The sequence below is a fragment of a genome, unplaced genomic scaffold (assembly GCF_019419815.1).
Source record: "Pyrus x bretschneideri cultivar Hongxiangsu unplaced genomic scaffold, Pyrus_bretschneideri_v1 Contig28, whole genome shotgun sequence".
In the NCBI taxonomy this organism is placed as follows: Eukaryota; Viridiplantae; Streptophyta; class Magnoliopsida; order Rosales; family Rosaceae; genus Pyrus; species Pyrus x bretschneideri.
Genome location: NW_025999590.1, coordinates 3,214,930 through 3,228,266, shown reverse-complemented (window position 1 = coordinate 3,228,266; position 13,337 = coordinate 3,214,930). Strand labels below are relative to the sequence as shown.

Below are 13,337 nucleotides of genomic sequence, written 5' to 3'. Positions count from 1 at the left end.
TCCGGTCACATATATATAGTTTGTGTATAATGTTACTGTTTTGTTTCCTATAGCTCAGGAGCATCACAATTCGACTTTCACGACTGTACATGTACATTTTTTATTTATATCGCACTAAGATCATAAGACCAACTATGCAAATTGATATAATATCTAGATGCTCTAAATTTATCTAGCTTATATATTCACATGATTTATATATGTATTAAGTGCGTATAAGTTTGAGAAGTAAACAATTTTCATAAAAATAAAAAAGAAAAAGCAAATCTTTCCGACTAAAAAAGGGAAAGAAAACAAAATTTAGTTAAACTAAGTACTCATTTGGATGTGCTTTTAAAATGACTGAAAACGTTTTTAGAGAAAATGTTTTTGGATTCCAAAATCACTTAAAGTGCTTTATGTAAGAAGCACCAGTTATGTGCTTCTTCAAGGAAGCACTTTAAGTGCTTTTCCAAGATTTATTTGCATATTTACTAAAAATTGGTTCTAAAATTTTTTTTACCAAAAGCACTTTCAGTTATTTTAAAATTACATCCAAACGAGCCATAACCTATCAAAGATTGGGTACGAACCATAAAGGTGCATTATGCAACTGGGACCAAGAACGAATCTTGGGGCAACTAAAATGCCTAATACTTTTATTTGTGAAGTAAAATACTCCAAAGTCACATCCAGTTGAGTCGTAACACGAGTAATCAAAGGCAAAATAAATAATGTTTCTTTCTAACTTCTGACCATGGGGGTACGATATACGGCGGAATGGTGGTTGCTCACAAATAATACCCGATCACCAAGTTCAACAACCTCCATCCATTGTGGACCACCATCAAAATTGCATTCCAGTTTGAACACTCGAAATCCTTTAGTCATTGGGTGGCTCAGTGTAACTAAAGGCCTTTCCAAGCATGCTCTTATGCCAAGGATCGGCTATTAAACACGTTTCTTGTTTAGGCTTTTATGCAGAGTCTGCCTTATGAAAAATCATAAATAACTCCATAAATGCAGAATCTTTTGGTAGGTGAACGAAATCACAGCCATTGTAATGTTCTACTATTGATCCATCACATTCAACGAATTTGTACCAATTGGACGTCTCCATCTGCATCAGCCACAGACCAGGTTAATGAGGTCATAATCTGAGGAGATAAGCTGCCTGCATCGTACCAAATCGGAGGAGATAAGCTGATATTGTCCAATCTTAGTCTTAGCTCAGGGGTGCCTACTCCTACCCCGACTCTGACCCTAAGACCATCTTCAATTTTTGGCCTAAAATTTAAAATTTTTAACCAAGAAAATTTAGGTTTTAACCCATAAACAATTTTTTAGCTCCCACCATTCTGGGCTAAAATTTTAGCCCCAGATTATTAAAAAATGAATTAAGATTAATTTTTTACTTAAAGTAACTTTTTTAAAAGTAAAAATTTATATAGACTATCCTAATATAATTTTATGAACATTTTAACCTAAAAATATTTAGATTCTGACAAATACTGAAAAATCACTAACCAACACAATGAAACGCGTTAAACAATATGAAAAAATGTGAACCAAATGAAAGATTTTTTTTTTAATTATTTTAGCCGTTAGATATAAATTTAGACAGTTAAATTTTTTATTTTTTTTACCGTTGAATTTCATTAAATTAGATCTTAACCGTTGGATTCAATGAATTTATAAATATAAAATAAAATAAAATATACATATATGGTGGGCCAGACCACTAATCCTGGGTAAATTTGGCTTCCATTTGAGTTTTAGGTTTTAGCTCATATTTTAGCCTTGGGTTGGGTTGAGTTTTTGGGGGGAATATAAGTGGAAATTTTAGTTTTAGCCTAGGGTTGGAGAATGTCTAAACAAGAAAAACAAAGCGTCAAAAAAGGATTTAGGACAAGTCCGGTGTCTAAGCAGCTAGTGATCTGCCATCAACAATTGTAGTACAGGCGTCACATTTGCGGAGTCCAAGCTTTAGAAAGGGGATCTTCGGATCACTTCCATTAAATCCACTCAATCAATGAATATGAGTCCTTCAAATTTGATTCAAGGCTAAAAACATAAAGCCCTTTTAAAAATTATAATAACTTTAGCCGTTAGATCAAATTTCAAAGATCCAGATTAATTGATTTAGTGGACTTGATGGAAGGGACCCACAGAAGATCCTTTTTCCAAGTTTTATACCCATTGGCAGGGTCACTAGGACCCACATCCTCTTCACTCCTCAATTGGAAATCTAGAATTCAATTCAACCTTGTTCAAGTAGATATGGTATTATTATCTCCTTAAAAACATTGTTAAATTCCATCTCTTATTACGATTTTGAATGTTCTTTTATTGCGATTTTATCCATCATAACACACGTGCTAACTTGGAGTGATTTTTGAAAATATAACGATTTTAATTGTTCTTTTATTACGATTTTGATTACGATTTTCTCCATCATAACATATGGCGGAATGGTGGTTTCTCACAAATAATACCCGATCACCAAGTTCAACAACCTCCATCCATTGTGGACCACCATCAATATCACACTCCAGTTTGAACACTCGAAATCCTTTAGTCTTAGATGGCTCAGTGTAACTAAAGGTCTTTCCAAGCATGACCATATGCCAAGGATTGACTACTAAACACGTTTCTTGTTGAGGCTTGTATGCATAGTCTGCCTCATGAAAAATCATAAACAACTCCATTAGATGCAGAATCTTTTGCTAGGTGAACGAAATCACGACCAATTTAACGTTGAGTCCCTTTCCACCTAATCCACGTAGTTCGGGATCCAGACCGTTGAAATTTGATCTAACGGTTAAAAATATGATGCTCATTTAAAAGTTATAATAACTTTAACTGTTAGATCAAATTTCAAGGACACGAATTCATTGATTTGATGGATTTGATGGAAGAGATCCGAAGAGGATCCCTTTCCCAAGTTTTACACCCATTGGCAGTGTCACTGGGACCCACCTCCTCCTCCCACCTCCTCTTCACTCCTCAATTGGAAATCTGGAATTCAATTCAAGCTTGTTCAAGTAGATATGGAATTATTGTCTTCTTAAAAACATTGTTAAATTTCATCTCCTATTACGATTTTGACTGTTCTCTTGTAACGATTTTCTCCATTATAACACACGTGCTAACTTGGAGAGATTTTAGAAAATATAACGAGAACAATATCCAAAAAACCATTTCCCACCTCCGGGCTGAGTTGCGGGTGGTTCTATCCTGAGTATCTAAAAATCCAGTAATACCTTTGCACTCCTTCTATAATCAACTTAATGCAAGACCACCCATGAACCTCGAACCTACTTCATTAGGCTTAACCAAAGATATTAGTATTATTTCCCCTAACGTAAGTACAATGGTGCATGTAGTGTTATGGCACAAGACCTCCGATTTTCTAAAACCCTCAAGGTTTTAATCTAATAGAGACGATCTATAAATCTAAATCCGATCACGTATGTACAATCTCTGAATAGTGTAACCATTTTTGTTCATGTAGCTTGGGAGCATCAAAATTTCGACTTTAATACACAACTGTACCTGTACACTTTTTTATTTATGTCGCACAAGGATTATAAGACCGACCATGCAAATTGATGAATACTCCACATTCATCTAATTTATGAAAAGAGAGACTTGGACTCGAACGCAAGTGACATATCCCAAACCTACGACTTGCTTGGGGATTCAAACCTGCGCATATATATTTTCAAAGATTTAATTCACAAAACTGTAAATTCAGAAAGTGCAAAAGAACAATATAAAGAGCAAAAGTTAATTAATTGGTGCTATGTTCAATTAATCTAGCGGATGCAATCTGCGACTATATTAATTAAAGCCCAAATAATGAGGAGTAAATATTAAACGACATTGTTGTTGTAACTATTCGAGATTTATTTGTTTAATATATAGTTCTATTATATTTAATTAAAGTGCTTTGTTAAATTATGTTTTTTTCATAAATCAATGAAACATTATAATTAAATTTTGTTTCTCAAATAAAAAGGGGTACATCTTAAAAATCTAATAAGATAACCTAATAATTATATGTACCCAAACCAATTTGTGGTGCTAGGTTCGTCTTCACTAAAGATTCGAGGTGCCATGTCCGTCATCACTGAAAATATTTATCCTTCTTGTCACTTTCCTTCATTTGTGCCTTCAAAAAGCTTTTGTGTTCGGTGATGCTTTGTCGTCAACCTTCATGAACATAGCTTTTTGATCTCTTTTATCGAGCACAAGTTCCTTGCATACTCAACTTGGCTTCTTTAAAATGCACCACTCCCTTTGTTAGTCTCACCTTTTAACATCGTTTATTTTGGAACAACGTTGGAAGCACGCTTAATAATTCAGTATTTTACAAATTTTCACAACTTTCCAACATTTGTGATTGTTGAACCTTGTGATGAATTTGGGCAAAATTAGGTGCCAATTGTTTGCTTGCATCAACTAAAACAAATAAAGTGGGAAATAATTAATTATCTATAAAAAAAAAAAAAAAAAAAAAAAGGGTAGGTGCTAATAAAAAAATTAGAAAATTGTTACCTCATCCCCAATATTTGTCACCTTGATAATTTTTCACCGCTTTTGTCGGAGCATCTCTATATTTGCCTAATGCAAAACTTAAATTTTTTATCATACTGTAAGTGCACTTTTCCTACGACTAGTTCCATACCGACTGCTATAATTTTCATGAAATTTCTTCCACACAAGAAAACATTTTTCAGCGATTAACCATGCAGTTTCTGGGATCACTAGTAGAAAAAAGCTCATCTACCACGGTCAATGCCCGTGATAGATTGCAATCCACCACGGGCACCTGTGCCCGTTACTAATCTGAATGTGATAAAAAGTCTTAGTTTCTACCACGGACCATGCCCGTTGTCAAATGTGAGATAAACACGGATTGTACCCGTGGTAGATTGAGATCTAACACCACATTCATTATGGCCGTTGTGAATTACAAATTGACCACGGCTAACGACCGTCACAAAAAATTTCACAAAAATAATAATAAATCATTTAAAATATAAACAAATTTACTACAATACAATAATTACATAAACAAATCACAAAATCAAATATTACAAACCGCATACTAAAGCTAACGATGAGTTATATTAGAAATATCAAACTATCCACAAAGTATCAAATAATAAAAATAATAAATCATTTAATATATAAACAAATTTACTACAATACAATAATTACATAAAGAAATCACAAAATCAAATATTACAAACTGCACACTAAAGCTAACGACGAGTTGTACTAGAAATATCAAACTATCCACAAAGTATCAAATAGGTCTCCAATAACAAGAACACTTGAAGACTTCAAATTTCTTTGAACATCTCCAAACAAAGGACCTTGAGAGTGAACTACTGCCCCTAATACTTGAGCCTCAGCAATTGCTGCCTCTCTCTATTTGCATGGACATAAGCATATGGATCACAAGAAAAAAAAATATTGTACTCGTATAGGTGGAAATATACATTTGATCTCAATCAAGAAAAGTAAATAGAGTTTCTGCCTCTAAACCTTTCTACTCATGCATTCCTTTGCAATTGAACTCTTGACAAAATTATAATAAGAGGAGTCCTTTGAGAAAAGATAAACACATGATTAGATTATGAACCTACTAAATAGAGCCATTGCGTATAATTCTGCAAATACATACTATACAAGATTAACCAAACCAATAGCATAAACAAAGATTTTTTTTTTATAAACCATAAACAATAGTAACCATATCAAAAGTAAAATCTAATAAACAATAGCGATTTGAGAAATTGAAATTATAGAAATATACAGAGGACGCACCTGTAGAAGTTAAACATAGAAACACAATTTCATCAATGGTGAAGATTCGCCGCCCAGAATTTAATTGATCTGTACGATTCACTGTAGTGCAAAATAGCATACATATCAAATATACCTCAATTCATTGTTTTTCCTTGTTTTATTTTTTTAAAATGAAAGCTTAATAATTCAAGAGTAACTTGCAAATTGTAATAACCCTCAATTAACAAAAGCAATAGAAAAGGAAAAAGAAGCATTAAGACCTTTAAACTAGCAAAACCCAGCCACTTGCAAAACATCTATATTGGCAGAATTAGCCAAATTTCAACCCCTTGTTCCTTCTTCCTACTTCTATTAGTCACTATAATAGCAGTTCGCCTACAAAAGGCCAACAGAAAGTGTGAATGTAAATGTACCTCAGCCAGGTCGAGATGCAAATCGTCTTTTAAATGGAAAGATAAAAACCGACAGCAAGCCCTGCAAGGCCTAGGACACCTTGAACAAAATACCATGGCAACAGCCACATTGTCAGGGCACAATTCGACCCCAAAAATTTTCACACTGCTCGTTCTCTGCTTGGTCATGCTTGGAGAAGGCATGCTTGCCTCCTAGTTATCAACATATCCCTTTCTCTTGCACCTTATCGTATTGAACCAAAACTAAGTAAAGCTTTAATCTTTATCACATTTAGCCAAAATCGAATTGTTAAAAAACATACTTATTCATAATTTCACTTTAATGGCAGAATAATCACGGTATCATTTCAATAAATGGAATTAAATTTTAATATCTTTACAAAGAAATCGAGAGACGTACAAATCCTGGAATTGAGGAATGGCTGGTCATCCAAGTCGAGCCGGCGACTGGGCGAGGCCATGGGGACGGCGACCGACATATCGTTCTCTAGAGAAAGCTTCCGGCGGGCTCTGCGTCAGTGATGAGTTCTTGTGTGGGTGCCGGACAGAAGACGGTTGCGATTTCGAAGAAGAGGGGGACGGGGCTTTGGGGAGAGAAATGAGTAGTTTGGATAACAAATTTGATCGAGTTGGTTCTGATAACATATTTGAGAGTACTATTAAATAAGTTAATCTACAACATTCATATATCGTGATTGATTTCAAGAAGGCGCTGTGATTAAATTTATTTCAACAACAGGTTACCCTTGTGGTCATATCAAATAACTGCAACGAGCTTTACTTGAGCGTTATTATTCTAACATGTTCTATTACGGGCCGATTTTGTCTGTTGTTAAAACCATTTACTCACAACGGACTTTAAATGTCCGTGGTAATATTGGATATTCTACAACGAGTCTTTTATGTCCGTGGTGAATTAACTGTGATAAATGTGGTGCTGTCTTGTAGTGGATGGTGACAATTGACAAGGCCGAGCCCTCTCTTCTCTCGTTTTCCAACCCGAAGTGCATTGATGTGAATAAAGCAGCAAAAAATAAAAACAACAAAATAGTACATAGTAAGAAGTCCTGGTTGATCGATCAATAACGTGATTTCGTTGCACGCATGCACGTACTGCATTGATATGCCCTACCAAATCCTTAGTCCCTCGTCGTATATGTTACATAGACACCACCAACTTTGTGGTAACTTTAAATGAGTGTCATTACACCCCATTACTCTCACCCACCAACCCCCTCTCATACTTTAATTGCAAAACCTACCAAATTGAGACATGAAAACCCTAAAACCTTCCGCTTCTCTAACACTATATAATAACACTAACACCTTCCCAATTCTAAATCATTTCATACTTCCTTGAGACCCTCATCTTTTCCCAATTCATTCTGCATCTTCACGCCTCACTCTCCCTCCCTTCTCAATTCTTCCTAACTCTCGTCCATGCAAGGATATACTTCCTTTCGAAACACAAGAGGCTTTAGCATCATTTTCCAACTATGAAAAGGTATTGGATCCCATATTTGAAATGTTGTAATTGCTTCTGTTGATTATAGACTTTATAATTTGTAATTTTATTTTAAGATTTATGTATAAGATTTGCTAGTGTGATAAGAGACTTCAAGTTGGTGAAAAACAAAGCAGAGCACAAAAATAACCAATGAAGGATTAATGGTATGCGGACTCTTTCAGGATCCTTTCTGATATGTCGACGAAAGTGGTCAGGAAGGGGAGCAATTGCTGAACCGGTGAGATAACCAGAAATCAGATTCACCACAGCGATGGTTTGCTTCCGTATCTTTCAATGCGTATTAATTGTGCTGTTTATTTATTTTAATTATTCCAGCTATCACAGCCATAACATCCTACATATATCACCTTCACATCATGATTCCATTTGTGATTTTGGATTTAATTATAGTAGGGATCATCCATCGATATAGGGCAAAAATCACCCGAAGGTAGTCGAGTTCTTAGGAATCGAATACTTCAAGAGAAGTAATAGAGGTATTTTTATGGGCTTTAGGACTCTACTTACAAAATATCATTGACCCCGAATGCATAATTTGCCTCTTCACCCTACTGAACTGTTCGTATTACCTGATTTCCTTTGTCCTGTTTCTGAGACATACTAAAGTTCTAATTTTTCTGGAATTTGCACTAGAAATAAATGTCGTTATTTTAGTACATATTTAGAAAATTGATTGATAGTGGCAAAAAACTTAAAAGGTTACGAATATGGATTATTTGGTCAAAAGAATAGAGATGCAAGTTGTAATTGATAGACCAAATAATTCATATTTGTAACCTTTAAGTTTTTTGCCATTATCAATCAATTTTATAAAATGTACTAAAATAACGGCATTTATTCCTAATGCAAAGTCCAGAAAAGTTAGAACTATAGTATGTCTCAGAAATAGGACAAAGGAAATCAGGTAATATGAGCAGTTCAGAAGGGTGAAGAGGCAAATTATGCATTCGAGGTTAATGATATTCTGTAAGTAGAGTCCTAAAGCCCATATAAATACCTCTATTACTTCTCTGAAGTATTCAATTTCTAAGAACTCGACTAACTTAGGAATGATTTTTGCCCTATATCGGTGGATGATCCCCACTATAATTAAATCCAAAATCCATATTCGTAACCTTTTAAGTTTTTTGCCACTATCAATCAATTTTATAAAATGTACTAAAATAACGGCATTTATTCCTAGTGCAAGGTCCAGAAAAGTTAGAACTGTAGTATGTCTCAGAAATAGGACAAAGGAAATCAGGTAATACAAATAGTTCAGTAGGGTGAAGAGTCAAATTATGCATTCGGGGTTAATGATATTATGTAAGTAGAGTCCTAAAGCCCATATAAATACCTCTATTAGTTCTCTGAAGTATTCAATTTCTAAGAACTCAACTACCTTAGGAATGATTTTTGCCCTATATTGATGGATGACCCCACTATAATTAAATCCAAAATCACAAATTGAATCATGATACGAAGGTAATGTACGTAGGATGTTATATCTGCGATAGCTGAAATAATTAAAATAAACAACACAATTAATACATATTGAAAGATATGGAAGCAAACCATCGCTGTGGTGAATCTGATTTCCGGTTAACTCACCGGTTCAGCAATTGCTCCCCTTCCTGACCACTATCGTCGACATATCAGAAAGGATCCTGAAAGAGTCCGCATACCATTAATCCTTCATTCGTTATTTTTGTGCTCTGCTTTTTTTTTTTTTTTTTTTCACCAACTTTAAATCTCTTATCACACTAGCAAATCTTATACATAAATCTTCAAATAAAATTACAAATTATAAAGTCTAGGATCAACAAAAGCCATTACAACATTTCAGATATGGGATACAATACCTTTTCAAAGTTGGAAAATGATGTTAAAGCCTCTTGTGTTTCGGAAGCAAGTATATCCTTGTTGGCCACGATGAATGCGCATTGACCGCCAACTTCTTGCTGGCCCCGGCTCATACCACTTGTTGGCCGGTGATTGTTCGTGCGGCTCAGTCTGCTGGTGCTTCGGGGTTGATGATACTCCATAAGCAATTTCAACGAAAGGAAGTGGAAAAAAGGAAGGACGTGTGTTGGGATCAAGGATAACCAACTTAACGACCCCATAGCTAAGAGGACCGCCATTGGCGTCTTCGCTCATCTCAAATGTATACCATTAAAAACTTGGACGCTAAGGATGTTGTAGCATATAACTTACCACCCAGTATATATATATATCATTAACCCAGGGTACTGATTGAGGTTCATGACTTACCCCTTGACCCCGTTTGCAAAGACAAACCACAAAACATGGCTCCTGGCTGATTGTTTTTGGTTCAGAAGAGGCAATAATTTTAGAAACGGAGAAGCCACGACCATTGATGCAGTGGCATGGAAGGTGGATTGCAACGAGGGGAGCATCACTCGATCGCGAGATATTGGATTGAAGAAGAAGAATTCTATTTTAAAACTAGGGTTCTGAGAATTCGTTAGGTAGAATGACCAGGGTTTCATAAAACCCTTTGGGACGCCTCAACGCACTGTCGATCATGATCAACCATCCCTCTTTTGAGCCAACACAATCCATCCTATTCATTGTACAATAAAAAATTGGATTTGGCCATGATCGTAGAAATTTAGATTCTTTCCAATCACCTGGACTTAAAATGCAATGATCTATAGTGGACATGGGATGAGAGCTTAACATAAGCCATGGAACTTGATCCTGAGAGAGGGGACGACGTGATTGAATGCTTCTAATAATTGCTTGCCATGAACGGCATACTGCAGCGCATCGAAGATGATCATTCTTCCTCTTCTTGTTATTATGAAGATGATCATTCTCAACTTCCGGCCAATGAAATCGAGAATGAGCAACAAAAACACTCTTGATAGGCGGTATATGTTACTTTTCGTTTGATAATCATTTTGTTCTCAATTTCAATTTTTGCGTTCACTTTGGTAACTACTTTCAGTTTTCAAAACATAAAAAGCTGAAAATTGAGAATGACTTTTTCGAATTTCAAAATTTAATCTTGAGTTTTTACTTTTTGATTTTTATTTTTTAGTTCAAGATTCTTAAGGGCGAATGTAATTGTCGATGCCAAGTATTTTGAATCTATATATATGTTCCAACTACTAAGTACAGTGAATTACAAATTCGTGTAATTTCAAAATTAGGAGAAAAGAAACTCATATGGTTGTATATCCAAACATTTAAGTGGGCCAAATTTTATCCTTTTGTAAGCCAGCATATGATACGCTGACAAAATGATGAATAACATCGTATCAAACTCCCGAGAAGAGGGATTGAGATTCTTTTCGGATTTTAATGGCTGGAGTATAAAAATCAGGAGATTTGTACCATTCAAGAGATAACAAAAGAGATCCAGGCCGTTTAAGTTTTTGAGTTTTTGTGAAATAGGCTAATGGAGACCGTAAAATTGAAATTGAATGGTCAAAATCTCTTAGTTTACCAACTCTTAGCACAGGGATCCGGAGCAAATCCTATTCCCAACAAGTGAACATTCTCAACTGATTCTTTTGTGTGTTGGCATTTACATCTATTCTTTTCTCTTGCATTTCTGGTACTTTTTCCGCTGCGAATCTGAACAATTAGGTAGCTTTGGTATTCGAAAAGAAAAAGAAAAGATTCAGCCCACGGATAGGGCTGCACTGCCCCAAGTTTTGGCTACACAAAGACTTGAAGCTTCAATACGATTACAATATATATACATATATGTATATATGTATGTATGTGTGTGTATGTATATAGGAAGTTAAGGAATATAAAGATCCTTACATACATGAGAAGATATGCAAGCATGAATATTTATGCCAGCCAAATGATAGAGTGTCAGGTACAACTAGTTGATCAAATTTTAGTATTCCCTAATAATGTAAACTCAGGAATCAATGGCTACTTTTTTTCACCCCAACTTGATCATAATTCTCAGACAACATATATATATATATATATATATATATATATATATATATATATATATATATATATATATATAGTAGGATGACATCCATATGTCTTTATCCTTAACCACCCCACCCCCACCCCAAATTGAAGATTCTTGTATCCCGTCATATATAACTACATTACTTGTATTCATTACATGATTAGAGATATAAATATAAGAGGATACACTCCGATTGTGAAGATTTTAGATACGTACATGTCTTAAGAACTTGTGTGATACGTATGCAAATTGATAAACTTTTCAAACCCATGTATGTCCACCACCAACATCACTAATATTGTCCTAACTTAATCATCTATTGCTAGATATGTTTTATAAAAAAAGTTTCAATGATATTAAGTTTGGAATCTCTCATACATTAATTGTATATTATTTTTTCATATGCATGATGTGTGATCCAATTCTCAAACAAGCCCTTGTTGAAATTAATTATTTGAATCTATTGAACATGATTTAATTAAAATATGTATCGAGATTTATTTAATTAAAAGGGATCCAAACTACAAGTCCAAAGTAGGAAGTGATTGAACAAGACGCATGGGACAAAGCCCATGGCGTCAAACTCTATAAGGAGGCGTGGCATGGGTTATCATAAATATCCATGCGTTTTCTCATATACCCCTAATGCTATTGTGAATGCAATTAGTTTTGTACCTCAGAACGAAAAAAAAAACATAGAGAAGGAGAAAACCCTTGCAGAAAGCCTCCTAGTGTACCGTGGATTCTATTGGTCCAAGTGAGTGATCTTATTAGCACAATCAAATGGTTCTCTCCATCATCCGTCGTTCGTGTATAAGTATGGATACTCTTAAAGGCAGACCACTTGGGGAGCTTTCATTGATTAATCATGAAGAGGAAAAACATAAGCACAAAAATGATCCTACGAAGTGGTGCACACATGGCTAAGGATTAAGTTTATCTCTTCACCATCTTCTTTCTTTTATTATTGAATGACAACCAAATGGATAGGTAATTGAGATTACATATTATGTTTATTTATTTATTTTTCACTGTGTATTTAATTATTCGGTTAAATAAAAATCGCAATTATATGCCCAAAATCCCAATAGCCCCCTCACGAGTGTCCTCACACAAGGTCACAAGAGAAACCATTTTCCACATCAAGAACTGGTCGAGCCATATATTAAATGGATATGTAATTGAGACTACATATGATGTTTATTTATTTATTTTTCACTGTGTATTTAATTATTCGGTTAAATAAAAATCGCAATTATATGCCCAAAATACCAATAGCCCCCTCATGATTGTCCTCACACAAGGTCACAAGAGAAACCATTTTCCACATCAAGAACTGGTCGAGCCATATATTATACCGAAACCCCCACCAATCTTTTGGAAGGCCCAACCTGTGTTCAGTCATTGAAGTCAACGCCAATTTTTTTTTAGGCCAAATTGTTCAGTCAATACTCTTTAAATTGGAGTTAACACAATTTTTTGAAGGCTCATGACTTGTCGAGAGAAGATTTTCTTGGTTGAAAACGTAGCAAAGATTTTCGAGACATCAAATCCTAAAATCTATCCGAATCGAGGCATCAAAACCTCGATCAGACTATATTTGCCATCGCTACTTCTATTGAATTAGAAGCTGATTCTTGTGAGAGTGCTT

At 34.9% G+C, this 13,337-nt stretch overlaps 1 long non-coding RNA gene and 1 pseudogene across 2 annotated transcripts; one reads left to right on the top strand and one right to left on the bottom strand.

The window, feature by feature from the left end:
- LOC125479112 overlaps positions 1-13,337 on the top strand; it is a 44,165-nt pseudogene that overhangs the window by 7,867 nt on the left and 22,961 nt on the right.
- On the bottom strand, positions 5,094-6,924 carry LOC125479191. Of its 2 annotated transcripts, none has more exons than XR_007259865.1 (3): positions 6,613-6,924; positions 6,060-6,435; positions 5,094-5,898 (listed from the first exon to the last, which is right to left on the bottom strand). It is a non-coding gene; the product is annotated as an uncharacterized LOC125479191 (long non-coding RNA). The 2 variants fall into 2 exon arrangements; XR_007259866.1 differs by having other exon boundaries at positions 6,213-6,435; positions 6,613-6,922.